A 24,397-nucleotide genomic window follows, 5' to 3' on the forward strand; every position below is an offset into this window, starting at 1 on the left:
TCTCAGAATTAGAGATAAGCATTTTCTCACAACATCTCTTTACCAATTTCTTCACTGAAGAGTTTCAGAGAAATTCTGATAAATGTAGGAGTGGATGAACTTTAAAAAATATGTTGTCTATCCAGAGCTTAACCAGAAATGCCCCTGAAGCCATACTCTAAATCCTAATATCTACAAACAGGAGAGTGGAGAATGAAGATTGGAGAGTGCTCTTATAAATGACCTCTTCCTTCCTTATGGTATCTGAGTGCCCTCCAGAGTTTAAAAAATGAAATCACTAATGAGACCGATATCTATTAAGGGATGTTTACTTTTCCATTATCTCCTCCAAGAGAACAACAATGACATATCTGGAAACATTTAATAATATGAGTAGGAGTTAATGAATAACTGCGGAGAGGAGAAGGGGGTTGTTTTGAGGTGATGGTCGGGTGTTTGGTATGGTCAAATAAAACAAGAAACAAAAAATTGATTTCAGGTCAACTAACACTGAAAATTTTTTGGATTTTTTAGCAAATCAAAAATGAAAGTGTTGAACCAAAACAGTTGGTTTCTACACATTTTTCACAGCAAAGGACTAGATTCACAACAGGTTTATGGGGCTAGTCATAACTCCCCCGCTCCCAGAGTGAGGAGGCAATAGTAGTGACATAGCCCAAATTACCCCACCGCCCAGTAGTTAGATGCTCCCCAGAGATTTAGGAGACTGGGGTTCATAAACCCTTTCTTCCTGAAAGAGAAGTTGCCCATCTCCCAAGACTTATCACAAGGCTATTGTGTATGTTGAGACAGCTCACTCACCCACCCTTTTCTACTGAAGCTGTTCCAGTTGTACAAAGTACTTGGCATTCATTGGAACAGAGTGTGAGAATGACTATCTAGTTGGATATCAACAGCACTACAAATTGTCCTCCATTTTGTCAATCCAGCATGAAAACCTGAATGCTTCAGAATTAGCCAAACAACCCTTTAAATATTTTAAAAGTGGTTTTATTGTTGCTTTTTTAAAAAAATTCAGCCAAAGTAATTCACCAGATTCAACCCAATTACACAGATGCTCTTCCATGGCCCCAATCTGCATTTTTTCAGCAAACAAACTGTTTACTAAGACAAAATTTGTGCAACTCTGGGCATGCTAGCGTCCTAGATGCCTTTAAAGCTAGATGTAGCATGTGCTACATGCTTTTAAAGCAAGGTAAAATGAGTACATTTTGTGCGTGGATTGGGATTTGCTGAACCCTTTCAAACTATTTTCCTTTTGGAGAGAATTGCAGTTTTTCACTGGCCAACAAGAACACCCATTCCCCTGTATTTACAAATTTCCATCTAGCAGCAAATTGTTCCATTTTTCTTGGGCTTTAAAGCCCAGTACCTCTACAGTTCACTGAACCTTTTTTGGACTGCACCTACCAAAATCCATTCAGATTACTAAATTCATACAGAGAAGTGAAACTATGGCATGTTGTGAGGAAGTCTGCATGCTAACACATAACACACCAAATCTGGCAGGAGATATATTAACTATAAGACCTGACAGAAGAGTTTGTTTTACAGTACCAACAGTTACAAGTTACTGTACCCAATTTAATTAGAGACACAATACTGTATTACATAAAGATTCAGAAGAACACAGCTTGTTACACCATACCGCCAACTACAAGTTAGTAAAACAAATAAAAAATGATGTCGCTATTTGGATAAGAGAGCATTCAGATATTGAACAACCCCCCCACCCCCCACCCCCTCACCGGGTGCTGCCAGGCAGAGGGATGATCCCCGCTGCCTCCCACTGCCCAATGCTGCATGGGGGGCTCTGCCATGAGCCCCCTGACCCCCGCCTGCTCTCCTAGCCCCCCCATGGCTGCCCCGCCCGTCCCAGCTCCCGACCTTTAAAAAACAAAACAAAAAACAAACGACTCTGACTCACCAGCTCCTACCTGGCTGGGGGGGAGGTGATCCCCACTACCCCACATTGCATAGGGGGCTCTTCCATGAGCTCCCCAGAAGTCCCAAGGCCACTGCACCAGCTGGTCAGTCGAGGGTATTTTTGTTGGTTTTTTTTTTAAAGGGCCAGGAGCTAGACCAGGCGGAGCAGCCACGGGGGGGGGGGCGGGGGGGGCTGGGACAATGGGCAGGGGGTGGGGTGCACTTGGGGGGGCTGGAGGAGAAGGCAGAGGATGGGGCCTGGCAGGGGTCCCCCCATGGTCCCTTCCCCCTCTCGTCCCACTTCCCCTCCCCCAGCCCTACTTACCAGCATGGAGTCCGGGTCCAGCTCCATGCTGCAGCCAGCGGATACTGCCTGAATCACTGAAGCTCTCTGAATCTTTTCCAAATCAATTTGGAGAGCTTCAAATCAATTCGGACCTTTTAACTGATCCCCTGTTTCAATCCAGTTTTGGAGATTCAGCCACCGAATCGGGCTGAATCTCCTCTGAACTGAATCAGCACCTGAAGCTTCTCACAGCCCTATAGCAGAGATGTAAGAAGCAGAGTTGGCAACCTTGGAAAATTCTGCAGGAGAATACAGGGTGTGCTTCTGAGAGGGTGGGGTTGAACACAAGCTCCAGGGTTTTGGGGAAGGTGCCACACAAATCTTACCCATTGTCAGGAACTCCTAAACAGCTGCCAACTAGGCTGCTCTGCCTGCTAGCTTTTGCTCTTAAAGCAATAGCAGAAGCTGAGGATAGTTTTGGAGTTCACAGCATGGGTAGGTCATGGGGCTGCTCTTGCTGGGGCATGGACTCTGTGAGGGTGGGTATGATTGTAGTACCCCTCCTAACTTGGCACCCAGGGCAGGTGCTTCTCTTGCCCACCCCTAGTTATACTACTGGTGGCTAGGCCTACATGTTGTAGACTGTGGGCCTTGTTGCACATTATACACAGGACATGTTTTATTTGGATTGTAGAAAGCATTATTACAAGTTAGGAAATGTTCTGAGCAGCTGCAGGATAGTGCTTACTACCAGGGGTGTCTCCAGAGGGCAGTGCGCTGGTGCACTTGCACTCCCCTTTGATTTGTGGTCCACCCAAATTTTAAAACCAACTGCCTGACTTCATGGCTCATGATAATCTAACTGTTCCTTCTAAACTCATCATTCTACAGGTGTTAACAAACCTCTTTTCTTTTTAATGGTCTTGATGTTCTACCAGTGAAGCTATTCCTTTGTTCTGCAATTCTGCTGTATGTTAGTGGCTCTTGGTAATGAAGCTCCTATTTCACAGCCCTGCAGATTGTTTTTAAGTCATTCCAATAAAGTTATACTTGTTTTTGCGTCAACCTAAAACTGAATAATATAGTCCTGGACCCCCATGTATTAGTAAAGGTCTTAGTTTATTTTTAACTAGACAAAAATATGTTGTTTTTCTGGTGTAGTGCCAGGTTTGTCCATCCTAGTACCACCACCACACTAGAATCTCCTGATTGTATTACCTCCACGGAGCAGTTGGACATTAGGGCTAAGTACAGATATTCTGGGGCATTAGGGGGAGGTTAAATTGATTCAGAATGGCTGCCCAATATCAGGTAAGTCATGATGAGGGGGTACCTTGGGGGGCTGGGGGTCCAGCAGGCTGGAGGGCATTAGGGGTCCACCAGGGGATGGGAGAGAAGGTGGAACCAATGGGTGGGGGGGGTGTAGACACAATTCACTAGGGGTAAAGGGAGCAGGCATGACCCACAGGTGGGGTAGGGGGAGCAACACAACCTGTGAGGGGTAAGGAGAGCAGGCAAAACTCATGGGTTGGGGAGGGGGCAGGCATGACCCATGAGGGGTAGGGAGAGCAGGTGCAACCCACAGTTGGGATTGAGGGCGGCAGGTGCAACCCACAGATGAGGTAGGGGAGGTGGGATTGGGTCCCCCAATGAACCAACACCCCCCCCCCCCGATAAACCTACACCCTCATCCACCCTCCCTCCCCCGGGACTGACTTACTCTGCTTCAGTAGTGGCAAATGCTGATAAAAGTGGCTGCACCTGGAGTAGCTTGTGGGATGAGGGTTGGAGTGCTGGCAGGGGAGGTGGGGCAGAGGGACTGGGGTGGGGAGCTGTGGGGGAAGGGGGGAATGATAAGGGTTGACCCGGGGCTGGGGCCAGTGACTGGGTTTTCTGAGCCCTGGGGCTGCACAGTGAAAGTGGACAGAAGTTCCATGCACTAGTTTGACCTAAATCACTCGAGTCTGATACTACAAAAATCCAGGTTTATCTTAAAACGGGTTCTGCAATTTTTAAACTGGTTTGTGTGCATGGAACTTCTTCACAATTACAGGTAAATATAAGGTAAGTAAGTAAGTGAGTGTAAGGTCAGCACTGGGATGAGATAAGTTTAAATTGGGCAGCCATTTAAAACCTAATCTAACCTCCTGAATGCCTGTATTTAGCCCAGCTTGACACATATTCAGTAACACAATCTGGAGATACTCTTCACCAGAAAAATTCTAACTTTGCTCTATGATGATGGCACATATTGGAGTGTTAAGAAATTGTGTTAATGCCTTTATTAACAAACAGAGCAAGATGTAAGAAACACAGAAAAAATAACAAACTGATAAAAATTCTTCTACAGTCATTAGTTTTCCATTAGGTACTACACAATCTAGATGAAATGTGCTCAGGCTGCAGTGTGGACAACATCTTCAGTGTTTTCAAAAGTGTCTTAAAGGAACACATGGATTTACTAGGCAATTCTTATTTATGGTTAGTTGTGTTTTTTGTTATACTTGATATCAGTGTGGTTTTACAGAGGGTTAAAAAAGGACTAATAACTATTATCACCAGGCTACAGACAGGCGATGATATCCCAGTTAGATGGTTGAAGCACGAAGTGTAACAGGTAACCAAGCAACCTTCTGATGGTTTGTATTCTTATAATGCATTAATCCTTTGTGAGGAGAACCTTAATGTATTGTGACTTTTAAAAAATTATCTTTGGTTTTATACAATATTCAATTTCTGTATCGTCCTTCGTACTGTCACACCTTTCAGTTCATTGGGGAAGGCTGTGTGCAACTCCCAACCTACAGCGGTTTCACTGGTGTCCTCTGACTGGTAGCAGTGTCCTGAAGCTTCTGTCACTTTGAAAGATCACCTATCCTTCTTCAAGTGAAAGGAGCACTTATTCATGTCCATAACACATAGGCTTTAGTAAAGCTTGAGCCAGTTGTCTAAGCAGAAGGTCAGATTCTACCTTCCTCATGTGACTGAACCTTCTGGTAAACTACAGACATCCCCTCGCTCATATTCACAACAGAAAAATCCCACTTGCTTTTTTGTGTGTGTAAACCTAGGAAATACCAGATTCTGCTCCTTGCAGAAACAATTGCATAATTCCCAAAGAAGCATGATCAGTCTCATATTTCTTAAGGTCTTCACAAAGAGCTGTAGAATATGACATGAAGAATGAATAAATAGTTGTTGCAAATAAACTCTCCCTCTGCTGTGTATAAGATGTGCATATAGGGTAATATATCAATTTGCTTTATTATCATTAGTGTCATTCTATCATATCTTGTACATTAACAGTACCAAGCCACAATCCTAAGGATGAAAACCTTACTCTCAGCCATGTCTCTTGTTTCAACAGGAAAGCTTACTCAAGGAGGACTAATGAAAATTATAGCTATTTATCCACCACAGCTATGAAATCATACATTATTATTCCCAAAGTGCTGGGTTACTGTACTGTGACAAATAGAATAGTTTCCTAAGTACCCTTGAATGAGAACAAACACGCAAAAGGAAACTAAGACTAAGATTTATTTTTTTTTAAACCACTTAGTTGCCAATAGGAGGAGTTATAAACAAAGTTTAAAAATATTTGTTAGGTTTTTTCTTGTAGTGTTGTTGTAGTTGGTCCAGGGATATGGAGAAGCAAGGTTTGTGAGGGAAGTAATATCTTATTTTGGCACGGGTAAAGTAAAGATTGTTAAATATTGGCAGAACAATTAAATTCCACACACAGTTGGAAAAATAAACAGGAACTGATTAGACTTTATTGGGGTTTAATGAGGGAAAGAAAAATGATATCTCCTTCCAACTGCAGTTTGGAATAATTACGTATACAACTGTAGATACAAACAGTGGGACTTCCCCTGTGAACAATGGGCTCCTATACACGTACAGGGAGGCTGCTCCTATGCGCTGTAATTACAACGCATTGGAGCAGACTCGATTAATTGAGTCTGCTGGAGCATAGTAATTACCATAGTCCAGCAGACTCCAGCATCACATGTATCAGTGTCCCTGCACTAAAAAATGGTGGTGGGGGTGCCTTAACTAAAGTTAATTCAATGAGCTTTAGTTAAAGCACCCCTGCTGCCATTTTTCAGTGCAGGGACACTGATATGCGTGACATTCCAGGTGCTTTAATTAAAGCACTCCCCATCCCCCTGTCTCCTGGAGTACGTCTATAAACGTCCAGTGACACTAGAATTCCCACTGACCTGCGTGGGGGAAAGATCACACCTGCAGTGACTGTCACTGCCTTGGCTGCTGAATTCCTGTCACTTTGCTGACCACCATGACTACAGAGTTAAGAAAATGTCCTGTTGTTACTGTTGTTCATTTTCCAATGTCATCTCTTTATTTATCCTGCCCCTGCATCTTGTCAGACTCCTAGACTGCACTGGGAGCCATCTTTGTTATATGTGGATCTGTCCCTGAGGCCTTTAGATGTCACTGCTTTGACAGGTGTCCCTATAGATCGAGGGCTTAACACCCACCCCATTATACAATTTTGTACTAACTGCCACAGGGCTGTCCAACTCAGAGCCTGGGAGCTGCATGTGGTCCATGAGGGGTTAATTTGTGACCCCAGGTTCCCACCCAGATGCTGCTCCCTCATTGCTTTGGCTGCAGCAGCAGTTAGGAGCTCTGGGCTCCCTGTCCCTCCTCCAGCTCCTCCTTCCTATTGTCCACCCCAGGGGGCATGGTATGGTGCAGTCTGCAGTGCAGGGGTAGCACGCAGCTTGTGGCTGTGCAATTCATGCAGTGCAATGCATGCAGTGGGCAGGGAGGGGCTGTGGCCAGGGAGCTAAGGGCTGGGGGCATGGGCATGTGCATGGCACAGTGCAGCAGGGACGGGGTGCCTGCCTGGCATGCAGCCTGGGAGTTCCATGGCTCCCGCTGCTGTAGCCCATGTGGAATGCAGCCTTGTAGCCCCATGCAGCCCCAAGCCACTTACAAGTTGAGCAGTCCTATACTAGCATAAATCCTCTTAAGCCAAGTCAATCCAGTACAACCTAGAGCAGGGATGTGGAATCTGAGGCCTCTCTTGTTTTGTACTCAGTTCATTTAAGTTGTCAAACTCAACCCATGGGGCCAGCAGCAGGTATAGTGGATCCAGCTGCAGTGACAGTGAGGGTCCAGTGGCTGCAAGATGACTAGGGGCTGTATCTGCATAACGCTCATTCATCTCCTGCAACAAAGGCCCCAGGGCCCAGAATTCTGCAGCAGTTTGAGTTGCCCATCAGGCCAAATAGAATGGCTCTGTGGGCCATATATTTGATGCCCTTAATTTAGGCTAATAAACAATTCCTGGTACATTTCTGTAGCTTTCACATAAAATGTCACCTTCAAATAGGTTCTAAGGCGGGGTGGGCAAAATGCAGCCCAGAGACTGGATGCAGCCTGCCAGGCCATTCTATCTGGCCCACGGGCCCCTAAAAAATTTAGAAAATTAATATTTATCTGCCACTGGCTGCTTATCATGTGGTCCTCGATGGCTTGCCAAAACTCAGTAAGCATCCCCCTGCCCAAATAATTGTCCACCCCTGCTCTAAGGTCTTTCTTAAAGCAGGAATCTTACTTGTGAGATCTTCCTAAAGAGAGAGCTTACTAAAACAAGATTTCCAGTCTTCATAGCAGTGTAGGAGAGAAGTATATCTTGTTATAAAGAATTTTCAAACCATTAATTCATAAAGCAAATTACCTCTGCTGTGATTCTTAGAAAACACTTGAAAAGGCCTTGACAGCTGCTATAGTGAGACTGCTGATTACATTAATCTTGTTTATGTGACTGTTACCTTCTCTTCTCCCCACCTGGTATTTCATCATATGTTAAGATATTGTACGTGCTTAGAGGCAGAGACTTGGGAAGGAGGAGGAGGGAGGATTATAACGTGAATATGGTGCTTAGTATAGCTCAGTACTGATGTCAGATTGGGTGCCTCTAGAAATTACCGCAATGCAAATAAATATAATGAAAACCAGTTTAATAAGGAGAATGAAATACTGCATCTGCAGTGCATAGGGAATAAGAATTTCAGCACATTGCTGTTAGGCAAATCAAAGGAATAGGCCTTCTTCAACATCTTGCCTTAATAGCATTTATAAATAAGGTCCTAGTTAAAAGCAGTGGGGAAGGAAAACAAATACTTGTAAGACTGTTACTTCTGGTTCTCTGTCTCTAGTGCAAGACACCCACCCACTGGTCACGATAAAATTATGTTATACTTGTTGCCAGTGCAATTGTAGCTGACAATGAGTTATGGTGTTTGCGTCTTGTGCAGACAGGCTGTAAGCTACAAACAATGTGATTCATAGAAAAGAAACATGTTCTATTGGCTAAGCATAAAAATGGAACTCAAGCTATGGGTCTTATCTCTAGACTATGAGTTCTCTAGGGGCATCAACGGTCTTTGTGATGGCTACTAGTATACAATGGCTAGTAAAATGGGGCTCAGTTCCGTTTATGGTCCTTCCTAATACAAATAAGCAGTATTCCTGGCTTTGCTATGGATTTTTTGCATTGCTGTATGCAATTTATTTAAAATCAGTACAAGGCAACCTTCAGCCAGAGCAAGCTACCATACTAGTTTGCTGCCACCACCTGCATGATGGATACTTTTGCTAATATTCTTGAACCATTTTAATGCTGTGTTTTGTTTTTTTGTTGCAGTTGTTCATTGAGCAGGTGATCTCATTGAGCTGTCCACAGTGGTATCTTTGATGTTTTCCCACGGTTGTTTCAGTTAATTTGTAACCTGTCAAACTGTCTACATAGTTCAGCTTGTTCCTTGCTGTGTGTGTTACCTTCCAAAAACAAGAAGCAAAATCAGTTGACAGATTAAAAGATGCTCAGAGAAGGGAACCTGTGAAGGACATTGATAATTGTACTTTGAACTTGGATTTCTAGTTATCACCTCACCTCCTTTGCGATGTCTGCAAAATGTGTAACAGCAATTTGGTAAGTGGTGTGTTGTGGCTGCTACTCATTTGTTAACCATAGTCTCATCCTTATACTGTTGTTTTTGTTTGTTGTGCCCCTTTTGTTCACATCTTATACTTACTTAGTCTTCTTTTTGTGAACTCTGCTGTCCAGCCCAATGGCGATCTGGTTCTTGTTTGAATTACAATGAAAAGCAATAATAATAATTTGAGAATCACACTGTAGTTCAGCAAACATTAAATGGTGGCTTTGGTCATAATTCAGTGCCACACACTGAAGGAGCTTTAGCGAAATAACGGAGCTCAATCTACTATATTCTTTTGCATACAGCATACGCCAAATAAGGCCTTGTTTTTGAAAGGCAGAATGAGGCGGAAAAAGGTCTTTCCTTGAACTTTCTGGTAAGTAGCAGTAAGTAAGTGAGTGAGCAGCTTTTGTACCAGGAGCCTCTACCAGAGGGAAAGAAAAAATGTCCAGAGCCAGAAGGTAGGGAGCTCCACATGCAGGCACAGCAGCTTTACTTTTGCTTTCTCATAGCAAAGGCAAAACTTAATATAAATGTGCACTGTAATTTCCACTGACTAAATTTGTCAGGGAAATGTGCATCCTGTATGCAGGAAAGTTTGGTATTTAGCATAAACAGTTTAGAGATTATTTTACTGCAGTCTACAAGTACCTACATCTTAGAGAATTTCTGGCAGAGGCATTTGTCACGGCGGGGTCCTCGCGGAGGGCCGTGATCTCCTTGAGGCCCTCTCACCGCGCTACTCCGGCCCGAGGGCACCCTCCATTCTCGCCCACCACGTCTTGATGGAATATATGTAATAGGGAGGCTGCCTTGTGTTTCCTCGGGCCTGTCAGCTCCTGGACCCCTCGTGGGTCTCCCCGTATAATGGGCGCTGCCCAAGCGCCCTAGCCTTATGGGCTATGCGTGGCTCCTACCTCCCCTGATACCACGCCCCAAGCCTCGCAGATGTAATTGACGTTGTTCGGTCTTTACGCCCGCTTCCCGGGCCTCCTCTCTAATGTGGCCCACTCTGGGCTCCCTCTCATGCCCAGCCTCTTGCTGGGACTCTCGTCTGGCCCACTCTGGGCCTCCCCTGCCGGTGTGGTTCCGCCTCGGGACTCTCTAGTGGGCCTCCGGTCCTATGGGCCAACTGCACGGATACCCTCCCTGACTCTGGCTCCCCGCACTGCTACTCCCTGTCTTCTCAGGGGCAACCGCAGCGCCCTGCCTTGGTCTGAGGGGGATTGCCGCACTAGCCTGCGGCTGGGCTCGCTATGCCCGTGCGCCCACACTGGGCTACTCCACAAAGCACAATGGCGTTCCCCCTTTCTGGGGCTCGCCGCGCCCACACTGGGCTACTCAATAACGTACAAGGGCGTTCCCCTTCTCTGGGGGCTCGCCGCGCCCACACTGGGCTACTCAATAAAACACAATGGCGTTCCCCCTCTCTGGGGCTCGCCGCGCCCACACTGGGCTACCCAATAACGTACAAGGGCGTTCCCCCTCTCTGGGGGCTCGCCGCGCCCACACTGGGCTACTCAGTATGGCCCCGCTCTCTAGGGCTGCTCAGTATGGCGCTCCCCCCTTCTCTGGGGCTCGCCGTGCCCACACTGGGCTACTCAGTAACACCGCCCCTTTCCTGGGGCCGGGGGCTATGTTCCCCCCACACTCAATCTGGGGTCTCGGTCCCCATCCACAACCTACGGGTTGCGCCCGCGACCCACTGGCCGCGCTTCTCGCCGCCAGTTGCTCACGCACTGGCGTGCGAGTAATTGAGGCCTCCTCCAACCCCTACAGCCTCACCCAAGCCTCCAGGTGTAATAACACAAACACAAAGCAAAACCACAAGCCCCTAGGCTGTAACACAAATGCAAGCCGCATGGCCATAACTCATCATCATAGCTCAAGCCTCCAGGGCTATCATGAGCTGTACTTGCTACTTAGGCTCCTTCCCATATTTCAGCCAAGGGAGCTCCTGCCTCTCCGGCTGCTGGCAGAGAACTGCCAGCCTGGCCTCAGCCCTGAGCTTTATAAGGGCCAGGCCCTGCCCCCTACAGGCAGCTGGCTCCGCTTGGTTGCTCCGGCAACCCACAGCTGCGCTCATTACCTGAGCCAGCCTCAGCTGGGCTCATCATGTCAGGCCAGGGCGCGCTCACTCGCTCCCTGGTAGTTTTTCCTCTATAGGAGCAGGGGTACTGAGGTGCCCTGCGACAGCATTTATCGTACAAAATAAAATGGCTGGAAATTAAAGCAAGTAAAGTCAAACTGGAAATAAGATGCAAGGTTTTCATAATAAAGAAATCAGTAAAAGAAAATATTTAGTGTTAAGGCAGGTAAAATAATCACTTTAATACCAGAGGGTTTTCTAAGAGGCACAGGCGACTGGTACATGCCTCCCCAATATTGGCCTTCGACTCGGCACTGCTCAGGATGGGGCAGTTTTTTTGCCAAGTGGGCCAGCAGCATGTTGCGGGAGGTGGGGAGGGGGGAGGGCACTAAGCCAGTGGCACAGAAATATAGGAGTGGATGTGGGGCTTTTGGCCTGCCCCCAAGCCCGCCCCCAAAATGTGCCCCTCCAGACTCAGGAGGCACCAGTCACCCCTGCTAAGAGGGATGCTCTAAATCAGTTACTGGACTTGATGTAGAAATACGTGCTGAAATTGTTATGCAGTGTAACACAGCAGTCACCTTCTGACCTTAAAATCTGGAAGTGAAAGCCTGTCTCCATTGAAGTCAATGGAAAATCTTCCATTGTCTTCAGTGAAGCCAATATTTCACCTTATAAATCAGTGATGGGTTTATCAGAACAAAGACCAGCAAAAAGACTGAGATTAGGGTATTTGATAATGAATGTCTCCTTTGTCTAACTTTTCCCTGTATGTAACTTTGATGATTAATAGCCGTGACATATAGCCCGAGTTTTCATTCTTACTAAAATTAAGAAAACAATTATGCATTAATTTTGGGTTATGAATGTTGCTCCAAGTTTAAAATGAAACCAACAGTTTGCTAGTGAACCTGCCTGATACAAAGTCATTTTAGGAGAAAAAAAGTATTCATTGCAACAATGTGGTGATAAATTATATGTTAAACTGTGAAGCAGTTCCCATGGTATTGCATACTTCATCCTCTTTAATGACTAAAGAGTTCATCATGATTAATGTTATTAAAATAAGTACCCAAGGAATTAAATGTAATGCACTGCTTCCTGAACTGAGTGACTTCAGATTGCTTCAATTCTCTTAACTCTTGCTGCATTACCTTTTCCATGGTCACTGTTCACTTACACTTTTTAAAAGGGAGTTAAAAAAATAAATTTTGTCTGAAGAAAGATTACATAATTAACAAATAGAGAAATGAGTGGCATTCAAAGCTTCCTAGTGACTATAAAATGAATGTTGCTTTTACACAAGTGGCGTTATTTTGAAATGTCAGATCTGGATTTATTTTTTCCCCTTTTAGCATAAATGTCAGTGGCATTTTGCTGGAAAACCTTTTTATTTTTATTTTCCACTCTGATGAATTCAGAGTAGCTTTCAATCTTCCCATCTACCCTCATATATCAATAACTCAGGTAGCCAGAGTACTATATTAATTCCTTCCCAGGAGCCATGAATAAAACACAAGATTAAGAAGAGGAGAAGACTGTTTTCCTTGAGATGAGGTAGTGAGGAGCAAAAAACCCAAACCCAAGTTGAGGTGATCATTCAGTACTGAGGTCATTGATTGATTGGATTATGCAGAGGTGCATGGTTTGTGAATGGATTACAGATAACTCCCACTGCAATTCTGTTAGGACACAGGATAAAGAAGTAATAAGCAAAGTTATACCACAGGGAACCAAGAAATCTGGAATGGTAAAAACTACCCCTCTGCCTTAGCCCTCCTGGAAACTTGTAGGCATTCAAGAGAATCACTGTGGGCATCAAAAAAATCTTATCATGATAAGATTTATATTTTATATTTACACTTCCAGATACTGTTCACCCCCCCCCCCCCTTAAATTGTCACCTTCGCCCATCCTTAATGCCTTATTTTTCCCTGGTTGTATGGAATTGCTTATGGGCTTTGTTACTCTGCCTTCCTCTTTCCCCTGTTTTGTTCATTTGTTTTTTTCTCCATGTACAACATATTATCATATGGCTGGACTCTACATGCATGGATCCCTATGTCCATGTAGTAGCCAATACTTTTGAGGCTGATACTGCCTCTTTAATGTGAGCATTACAGCACTTAATACAGTGATGCCCTAACTCCAGTAGGCACCTCTGAGCATCACTCTAATACAAATAATTAACAACAGCTTGATACATCCAGCACTACCCTGCACTATGACGGTGATACATTCAATAGAAATTGTGCATCTAAATCCCTTAGGTGCCTTTTTAAATCAGAGTTAGAAAAGCATCACTTCATCACAGTCAGTACAAATACATTCATACATAGCATAACAGAAATTAAATCCTTAGCTACTGATAGTTAGCCTCACTGTAAAAATCCAGCAGGAAAATCATGACAAAGGGCTGCAGTTACCATAGCAAAAATATCTGCGCATCCCTGATAATATCAACTTGCTCACACTCAGAGACATCTGATCCTTCCTGATATCACCTGAAACATCCCTAAATGTTACCCAAACTTCCCAAAGCTTTTGCATTTCATTTTTCTTCACATAGTTGGCTACCAGCAAGTCTAGATGAAAGTACAGCTTTTTGAAACTTTAAGTAGCAGAACATCAGCTGCAATGATGCATAAACTAATATGCGACTTCCTAAGAACTTGGATAAAGAACTGTGTTCATGGTATATTATATCTGAATTACAAGAGCTATTATAAGATTTTTAAGTATATTTAAACATGCCATTCCCAGGGCAGTACATCAGAGTAATTTTGGCATGTAAAACCACTCTGGTTTTCCATATTCCAGATAACCCATCACTCCACAATTCAAAAAGGATGTGGAGAAGCTTGAGAGAGTCCAGAGAAGAGCCACGCGCATGATCAGAGGTCAGGGAAGCAGACCCTATGATGACAGGCTGAGAGCCCTGGGGCTCTTTAGCCTGGAAAAGCGCAGGCTCAGGGGTGATCTGATGGCCACCTATAAGTTTATCAGGGGTGACCACCAGTATCTGGGGGAACGTTTGTTCACCAGAGCACCCCTAGGGATGGTGACTAGGTCGAACGGTCATAAACTACTACAAGACCGTTTCAGGCTGGACATAAATAAGGAAGAATTTTTTTACTGTCTGAGCCCCCAAGGTCTGGAACAGCCTGCCACCAGAGGTGGTTCAAGCGCCTACATTGAACACCTTCAAGAGCAAACTGGATGCTTATCTTGCTGGGATCCTATGACCCCAGCTGACTTCCTGCCCTTTGGGCAGGGGGCTGGACTCGATGATCTTCCAAGGTCCCTTCCAGCCCTAATGTCTATGAAATCTATGAAATCCTGGAGAGTCATTTTTATTCCTAAATCCATAGGCTGTTCATGACAATATTTGGCTTACTATTGTTTGAAGTATAATTATTATAACTCTGATGCCAGCATTTTCAAAATGGAAGACTAGCTGTGGTATAGTGGGGCTTTTACATTAGGGACAGACATTCAAAAGCCTGAGCCTAAATTGATTCAATCTTTGCAGGTTGGTCTAACCTGGCTAGGCTAAATCAGTTTTGTAACCAGACAGACATCCCAGAAATGCAGACACATGCTTGCAGTGGCTCAGGCTAGAAGCTGGCGGGGCGGCGCTAGAGCAGTCCCTTCCTTTGCACAGCAGTGAGCTGCGGGGAGAGGGGGCATGGCCAGGCCCCATCAGGACACTCTGATTAGCTCAGCAGGGAATTGATAACAGTGTTTATCACCCCCTAACTCAGTGTTTATCACCACATTAAGAAAACAAGGGACATTACCAGCTACCTGTTGATTCTGCCTGGTGATTCAGCACAAACCATAGCCAGCATGTGGTCTGCTACCTAATACACAAACACCTCCTCAGCAAAACAGAGAGGAGGGGGAAACTCCTACTTAGCAGGGAGTGGTGAGGAGGAGAAGGGGAGCAGCCTACAGTCTTGCTGGAGCTGCAGCTAGAGAGCAGGGGGGAAGGGGCCAGCCCTGCTGTGGAGCAGAGAGCCACATCCAGCCCAGAGAGCATGCCAGGATGCTGAGGGAGTCTGATTTATCTTAAACCAGCAAGGGGTCTGGGACAGACATTGCATAAACTGGTTTGAGCCAAATCAGTTAAGTCTGATAGTACATTCAACCAGGTTTATCTCAAACTGGTTTCAGCCATTTTCAAACTGCTTTACGTGCACTGAACATCTGTTCTCTTACAGATGTTTTAAACCAGTTTCTGATCACTTAAACTGGTGTATGTGCAATGTCTGTCCCTAGCTTTACTGGTAGTGAAACCTCTCAGGTGGTTGGCTGGTGGGTCTTGCTCATTTGCTTAGGGTAAAACAGATCACCACATTTAGAGTCGGGGGAAATTGCCTGCAGATTAGCCTTGCAAAGACTACTTTGAAGTTTTCTTGCCTTTCTCTATCTTTCTACTTGCAGCTTTGTCTCTCCTGTGCATGTTAAGGCATTATTTTGCACATAAGATCCTAAATGTATTATGAGGTGCTTTGTGACTGGCATGTGTGGATGTCATCTTGTGGACTCTTTTGGATGTGTTTGTGACATAGTTGTCATTGCAGGGGTACTGGACTCTTTGAACCAGTTTAGCCCTTCAAGTTCCTCTGGTCCCAGTCCAGCAAAGCAGAGTCATAAACATGTAACTTTAAAGCATGTGAACACACTGAGCATGTCCAGACCTTATGCCACTGCTACTTGTCTCCAGGGAACGCCCATGCCACGCATGCTCTGGTACATGACAGGTTACCCTAGGTGGGGTAGGGAAGGCTGGGGCAAGCAACTGTGCTGGCCCCAGCAGCCATGCTGGCTCCAGGAGTCTTACCCGGAATCCTGGGGTCACAACAGGCTCCAGTTTTGGCCAGCACACATTTCTGACATATGTGCTGCCCTGCATGTTTTTGGTGTGGGTGTTTTTTCTCTTGGGGTCAACCCTCTCCTTCCCCCTCCCCCCCCCATGTCGTAGATGGGTCTGTGGCGCCACATACCAGACATCTGCATTCATCTGGACACAGACACTGAAACTACTTGGATGTTTAAATTTAGGTTGAATCGGCGCATGTAGCCATTACAATTGGCCTACTGGATTCTGTGAGATATTTATGCTAGATTCTGAAACCTCTACTCTCATTGAGTAACACTTTGCTCTGCGACCAATCCCACTGGTTTAATTGGGGCTGCTTTTGATAGTAAGGTACCAGTGAACCTGAGTAAAGCTAAATACAGAGAGTCAAAAAGCCTGAGGCAGAATTGATTAAATCTTTGCAAGTTAGTCTAAAATGCAGAGATTAAACTGAGAAACAACTGGACACGCATTTACCTTTGATTCAGAAAATGCAGCCACATGCCTGCAGTGGTTCAAGCCAGAAGCCAGGGGGTGCTAGAGTGTGGCGCTCTGGCACTTTCTCTTCCTGCTGCCCCAAAGGACTCTGGGACTTGCAGTCCAGCATCACAGAAGCAGGACTCTGCAGAGTTGCTCATCAATTCCTCTTCCTGCTTCCAGGTGCCTCTGGGATTTGTAGCCCACTGTCGCAGCCAGAAGTAACTTTCAGTAAGTTTAACAAGGCACGGCAGCTCTGTACTCAGGGGAAACTGGGGGTTAACCCCTCTCCCTGCCCCCAGACCCCAGCCAGGGTTTGCCTGGAGGGGGCAGTCCCTGCCTCTCTCCCTCTCCCCACCTCCCCACAATCCTTCTCTGCTGGAGCAGACAGCCCAGCCCAGCAAAGCATATTGGGATGCTGGGGGACTGTGTTTTAACTTGAACCAGGAAGGGGTCTGGGACAGAAGTGTCACAATTGGTTTGACCCAAATCAGTTAAGTCTGATACCACATTTAACCAGGTTTATCTTAAACCAGTTTAAGCCATTTTGAAACTGGTTTACATGCACTGAACTTCTGTTCTGTTACAGGTTTAAACCAGTTTCTGATCATTTAAACTGGTTTATATGTAACTATTGTCCCTAGCCTAATAAGAGACTAAATTTGCAGTTCCTTGAGAGGAGGACTGGAGATTATAAAGGCCTTGGAATAGCACTTATTTTTGGCCTGTAGATTAGATTGTACTTTACCAAATCACTTTACCAACAATGATTAGTTTCTTAGAGTCTTGCAATAAACCCAGTTCCCAAAATCCTTGCAAAGATGTCATTAATATGGTAGGTTCTCATTTAAAGGGCAAGGCAAGGGTCCTCAAACTGGCAAAAAACCTGACTCACATACAAACTTTAATTTTACCCAGCAAAGAACCTGAAAAAAATGTATTTCCTGTAATCCTAGTCTTAATGAAAAAATTATTTGATTCTCATTTAACTATTTCTTAAAGCAACTGTATTCTCCATCTTTAAATATTTCTGCAATAACTTTTCTTCCAACCTTTGAAAGAAACATTTATCTCAGAAGCAGAGAATAGAACTGGCAAGCCTTTTTAAGCATATGATCTTTTTATTAACTTAAGTTTGTTCAATGCTTTTGAAGGCTCTTATTTCAGACTAAAAGGGAAATATCATACCAATACAGCTGTGTGTTCCACTTCCTCCAATGAGGCTCCACATCCACACGAGTTCCTGAAAGCCGAGGTCAGTACCTACCACAACTCCTTTTTTTTCCCTTACTGAATCCTTTGGCATATATTCTAACACATTTCTTGCACACACCATCCACCACAATGCATCCTTTATCTCTACTGGTTCTCCCTTCCCCATTGCCTCTGATTTAAAACTTCTAGCCATCACTGCTTATTCCCCCTCTTAACCTTGTTTCTCACTCTTCCAGTGATGCCAGTCTAAATGACCCTTTTTCTGATGCCTCACTCAGATATTATTATGCTATTTCATTATTATGCTGGCTGCTGTCCATAAAACACCCTGCTTACTCGTGACCTGAAAAAGTTAGAGCTAAGTAGAAATTACTTCCAAGGGGAAAAGGTAACTGTGTACATTAAAAAGTTTTTAAAACAATAAGTGCTAAAGTTATGTAATAACATCTTACATTGTTTTCAGCTAAACTATAAAATCCCAAACTTTAATGCCATCAGCACACCACACAGGCAGGCTGGCATCTTACATATTAAATTGTGACTAGCACAAAACTGGTGAGATGAACTGGCTGAGACTAGTTGGCGGGGCTGGAGCTACTCTTGAAGTTGGTAATGAAACAGAGAGCACTCCTCAAAAAAATTTAAAAGAATCCTGCACAAAAACATCTGTATGCAACCACTTATATTAACTGTTTTCCCTGCCCTTCCTTCCTAAAGAAGTATCCCCATAAGGCTACAGTGACAGTAGATTACCAGTTGGTGTGTTCCTGTTGTTTGTTCATACTACTCTGTGTAAATCTCACTTCTAAACACACTGTCTGGGATTTTCAAAGAAGCCTAAGGGTTTGGGGTTCATAGTCACCTGCTGAATTTCAGTGAGACTTATTGCTTAACACTGTTATGAGAGATACCATTTGAATCAAAACCATAGATCCAGATAACCCCAGACCTACCCCTATATAGAGAAGCTGAGGATTGTACTAAAGTAGGAAATAAATTCTATTAACCAGAACAGTGACTTCATGCAAGATTTGCCATTTATGAGGCTTGCAAGAGTGCTGCCAAGTAAATGAGGTGTAGGTGTCAGCTTTGCTCAGAAAGATGAGATGGGGCAAGTGCTGGAAGGACCAACTGGGGCTCATATAAGAGTAAGGAAGGTAAAGCTGGAGTGAACTGTTTCTTCATAAAAGTGATCCCAAAAAACGGGTGTGACAAATCTCCAAAGTTTGGAGCAGGTAGTTTAACTTATGCTTTGCCCATCAGCATGGCCCAAGATTTGGGATGGAGAGCAAAGATGGAGGGGATCCACCTATTCCCTCTTTTAGCACTGATTCCACTGTCCCTGAGGATTCATATTACAAAACCAAACTAGGAAAAGCCCAAGATTAGAGACAAAAGAAAATAAAGGATTCTTAAACCCTAGCGAGCGAGCAGCAGAAAGCGGAGCTGAGCAGCCATGTTTGATTTTCTCTGACCAGTGAAATGCGAAAAGCTATTTAACAGAAAAGTAAATGTGATTTATAAAATACTTTGTAAGGAGTTATTAGTAACCCAGGAAACCATTTTATTTTTAAGTACTTAGACCTTGGTCCACCAAATACTTACACATGCTTGGCTTTAATGTTGTAAGGAGTCCCATGTGCTTAAAGTTAAGAAGATAAATGCCTGTGGGCATAGGGCTTACAAACCAATGATATAGGTGCCTTAGAAACTTTGTAGATTTTATGGATACATAAATCAAAGAAGTGTGCATCAAGATAAAAATAAAGGTTCATAAATTATGAAAGAACAAAATAAATGTATCCCACACAACTCTCCTCTGAATGTATACAACTGCTACGTACCAGCCAACTCCCATTACCTGGACCATCAATGGAAATTTGAAATTAACATGTGTGGGATAGAAAACTCGAACCACTGCTGCATTACCAATTGCAGTTTTCCTTTTTCTACTGACTTCTGCTGCTAATATCCACCTGATGTTGCATATTTAATTAGATCATGGTGTCATAAAGTACAATTATCCTTCCACCTCTCCAGATGACTTTGATTTTTTTTTTAAAGGAAAAAACTTCACCTGAAGCAATCTTTGATGCTCCCACTGAATACGTTAAACAAAATTTAACTTTCTACTCTATTTTGTTGGAGCTGGCAAATGAATCACAATTTGATTGTTGCAGGATAACAAGTGCAAGGGGCTAGAAACTCCTGCTCTGGGGACAAAGGGGCAGCAAAGGAATGCCAGAGGTCTGGGCAAGTGGCCCAGGGAGAGCCAGAATCTGAGAGAATTTACCTGCCACAGGTGCAGCAGCTGGAAGCATGGAGCAGTGGCCAGCATTGCCCATGTGGTTTTTGAGCACATTGTTGATGCAGCTGGGACGGCGCAGAGATGTGATGTCATTAGCCCGCGTCAGAGACTGACTACAAGAGCTAGCACAGAGCAGCAAAAAGGAGGGGAGCAGTGAGGCAGCTGCAAGCTCTCAGGTGGCACTCCCAGGCTCACACTGCACTGGTTCCACAGAGGAGATACCCGGAGAGGTATGTCTCCTATCCTGACACCGATGCCACCCCAGAGGAGGAAGCACCGAGGATTTGAAGGCGCAGTGACCTACGGGAACATGTGAGTGGGAGGAACATTGCAACCCCCCTGTTTATATTTTATATTTTACTTTCATTTTGTTTTCCTTTCACCATTGTGGGACATTATCACTGCCAGCCAAGCATGGCAGGACCAAGGGGATTGAGAGCTCCTAGAGGGCCTGGGGTGAATGACAGGACCTTTAATTAATCTAATTGATGATCCAATCTGAATATGCAGTCCCAGGGGGACAGACTATGACCTAAGAATGAAACAGCCTACAGGTGAGATATAAATTTCCGTTCATCATTTGTTCATTGAGTCGAGTCAAGAAATAACCCTGTCTGTTCCTGAGTGGCCCAGGAGCTGTTCAGTGCTAACCAAACAGTTTCCTCTTAGGAAAGCAGTTGACTAGACCAGGGTTACAGGACTGACATAGCCGGATAAAAGTCTAGGCCATTAACAGCACACTGCAAGGCACCAAAGGTTGGCGTTTGGATGGAGTGCAGGGGAGGAGGAGTCCCAAGAAATGTCCATACAGAGCACACCTAAGGGGGTCCAGACAACACAAACAACCTCCCTTATCTTAACACCAAGGTGTGGCAGGAAAGCAAGGGGAGAGTCCCTTAGGAGAAAGTGCCCATCAGGCAATAGTGTTAAAAATCGCAAAAGCCCAAGCTTGGGTCACCAGATCCTGAGTCATCTGGGAGCGACTGATCTGGCATAGATGGGCACATAGATCCAGAGCAGGGCAAGGATGCTCAGTGGCTAAGTCATGAGACCAATGGAAGTTATATCTCAGGAACAAAATCAATGCTGGTCAGCCTGGAGTACAACAGGCTCCATTTCCCTCTCCATGGAGCCTTTCCAGTGTGCTGCATTAGTTATGGTTTCTGGGAATAACCTCATTCAACTCCTGTGATTTTTTTGAAAGGCAATTTCTCTATTTAAATTTCATACATTCAAAATTAATACAGATTCTGCCAGGGATTGCTTCTACATTTGAGTGACTGACTTCACATAGAAAGGCTTTTTTTAAATTAACCACTTCTATGCTAGACTTGTAGCTTCTAGAACAACGTACAGGCAAGAAGCATACTTTCCTGTTGCTGGATACTATTTATGCTAGCTTAGCAAAAGTTTGCTCTGTTTTGGCCAGATAATCAGGGATCCAGGTTTTCTGTTTCCCGCGGAAAAATGGAGAAAAAGATGGATTTCTCCCTTTACCAAAGGCAAATATGGATTTCTCATTTTAATGGAGAAACCTGTGGATTTTGCAGTTTTGTGCATCCAGGTCTGTGCACAGGGTGAGGGCAGGTGTGGGCTGCCCACTGTGGGCTCAGGCTTCCCACCCTGCTGCCCTCCTCCAGGGCCTCCACAGCCCAGCAGGCGTGATCTGACACTGCAGGGCACAGTGGGGCCACACAGGGAAGCTGGTTCATGCTCCGTGCTTCCCTGGTGAGGAATCCCCTGCCTGCACAGCAGCAGCGAAGGGCACAACCCTGTGCTGCTGCCCCCTTGGCAGCTGCATGGGCAGGGGACACCTTTCCAGGGCAGTGCAGAGTTTGTAGTAGCAAGTAACTTCCCCGCATGGCTCTGCTGTGCCCTGCATCACTGGGTCACACCTGCTGGGCTGCAGATGCCCCAGGGGAGGGCAGCAGGGCTGGGAGCCTGAGTCTGTAGCAGGCATCCTACCCACCCTGTCCACAGATCTGGGGGGCACAAGTTTCTCCTGCCCCTCCATGACTGCACAGAGCAGTGAGGGGCTGGCCCCATCTCTGCCCAAGCCCACAATAGGCAGGCAGCAGGGGTGGGTAGGTGGGGGGAGATGGGCTTTGTGCTCTGCTCCACTGCAGCAGCTGCCACCTGCCTACAGGGGGCAGGAAGCAGGTGGCTGCAGACCCAGTTCCCTGGCCCTATAGTCCTGGCAGCTGGGGGACCCCACTGGCAGCGCTGGCGGGGCAAGGGGTGGTGGGTGGGGGCAAGGGGCACCAGCAGGCCTGGAGGGGTGTTCTGGGAGGGATTCAGGGGCACCAGCGGGGCCAAGGGGCTATGAGTAGGTAGTGAAGGCACCAGCAAGGCTCAGGGGCTGTGGCTTAGGAGTGAAGGCCTGGACTGTGTTCTGTGAGCTAAGGGGGCAGAAGGAGCTCTGATTTTCCATGATAAAAAACCCAAAATCAAAAACCAAACTGTGTAGGTATCTAGAATTTATTTTATTGTAGTGATTGAGGCACAGTAGATTTCCACATTGTTTTAAAACTGTAAATGTATCAAGAAAACATTGTGTTCAACTGATACCTATTGTCACTGAGCCTCTGCCACCTCAGAAGGAAATGTTCACAGGGCTTGGTGTCTGGGTACTTTGAAGTCTCTTGCTGGGGTTAGTGGGTTTGACTCTCTTGTCCCCTAGGAAAGACTGCTTCTGCCCTTACTCAGCCTTTCCTGACACGGCTTTGATGTAACATGAAAAGGAGGTGATATTCTAGTGTCAGAAACAGTTCCCCTCAGGATGAGGCAGGCTTTCCCACACCAGTTACAGTTTGTCTAATGTCAAGTCTCTTGTCCTGGCCTTAAGAGCCAAGTTTGGGAGCTCCTCCACCCCTACACTCCTGCCTCATACCTCCAGAATTCAAATTAGTCCCAGTTAGGTCTGTTCCCGGCGTCATGGCTGAGGGCACCAGATTTGGCTCCTGGTATCCCCAAGACTTTGTTCCTTATTAATACCAAAAAAAAGGTGAGCAGACAGGCTGCTCCTCGCCCGTCCATTGTTCAGCGTGCTCTTGTCAGCTCACCACTGAGTCTCACTTTCTGGGGGCTTTTGAGGCTTCCAGCCAGTTCCCAGAGCCAATCACTGGCTGCATCCACCACACAGCTGTTTGGTTATCCAGGGTTTGGTTATAAACCAACTATTTGCTGCAGAAAACAGCTAACCAAACCCCAGTTTCTGGGGTGGCCTCGGTCGCTGCCCCCTGGGCTATCCCTGCTTGTCCAGGGGGGAAAGTCCCTCTAGCCTACTCCCGGCCTGTGCCCCACAGAGCATGCCTGTTTGGTGGGAGGAGTTGTAGATATGCTGGAGGGTAGGGCTAGGATTCAGAGTGACTTAGATAAATTGAAGGATTGGGCCAAAACAAATCTCACGAGGTTCAACAAGCACAAGTGCAAAGTCCTGCACTTAGGAAGGCTGGGGGCTGACTGGTTGGGCAGAAGCTTTTGCAGAAAAGGACCTGGGGTTTACAGTGGTCAATAAGCAGAATATGAGCCAGCAGTGTGCCCTTGTTACCAAGAAGGCTAATGGCATCCTGGGCTGCATTGGTAGGTGTGTTGCCAGTAGGTCAAGGACAGTGATTATTCCCCTCTATTCAGCACTGGTGAGGCCACATCTGGAGTACTGTGTTCAGTTTTGGGGCCCCCACTACAGAAAGGATGTGGACAAATTGGAGAGTCCAGCGGAGGGTGACAAAAATGGTGAGGGGGCTGGGGGACGTGACTTACAAGGAAAGAATAAGGAAACTGGGCTTATTTAGTCTAGAGAACAGAAGAATGAGAAGGGACTTAATAGCAGCCTTCAACTACCTGAAGAGGAGTTCGAAAGATGGTGGAGCTAGACTGTTCTCAGTGGTGAGAGATGACAGAACAAGGAGCAATTGTCTCAAGTTGCAGCAAGAGAAGTTTAGGTTAGATATTAGGAAGAATTTTCTCATTAGGAGGGTAGTAAAACACTAGAACAGGTTACCCAGGGAGGTGGTGGAAGCTCCATCCTTGGAGGTTTTCAAAACCCAGCTAGACAAAGCTTTGACTCGGATGATCTAGTTGGAGATGGTCCTGCTTTGAGCAGGCAGTTCAATTAGATGACCTCCTGGGGTCCCTTCCAACCCTAACTTTCTATGATTCTACTATGTCCAGTTTTGAGCCCCACACTACAGAAAGGATCTGGCCAAATTGGAGAGAATCCAATGGAGGGCATTGAAACTAGTTAGGGGACTGG

General features: G+C 45.4%; 1 long non-coding RNA gene across 1 annotated transcript in view; it reads left to right on the plus strand.

Annotated features, from left to right (window-relative positions):
- The first annotated feature begins 18,636 nt into the window (after positions 1-18,636).
- The window catches only part of LOC132251411 (uncharacterized), a 51,319-nt gene continuing 45,558 nt past the window's right edge, over positions 18,637-24,397 (plus strand). The window contains exon 1 of the long non-coding RNA XR_009463439.1: positions 18,637-20,454. This is a non-coding gene — a long non-coding RNA (uncharacterized LOC132251411). The remainder of the gene's footprint in view (positions 20,455-24,397) is intronic.

Source organism: Alligator mississippiensis, chromosome 7, assembly GCF_030867095.1.
Source record: "Alligator mississippiensis isolate rAllMis1 chromosome 7, rAllMis1, whole genome shotgun sequence".
NCBI classification, from domain to species: Eukaryota; Metazoa; Chordata; order Crocodylia; family Alligatoridae; genus Alligator; species Alligator mississippiensis.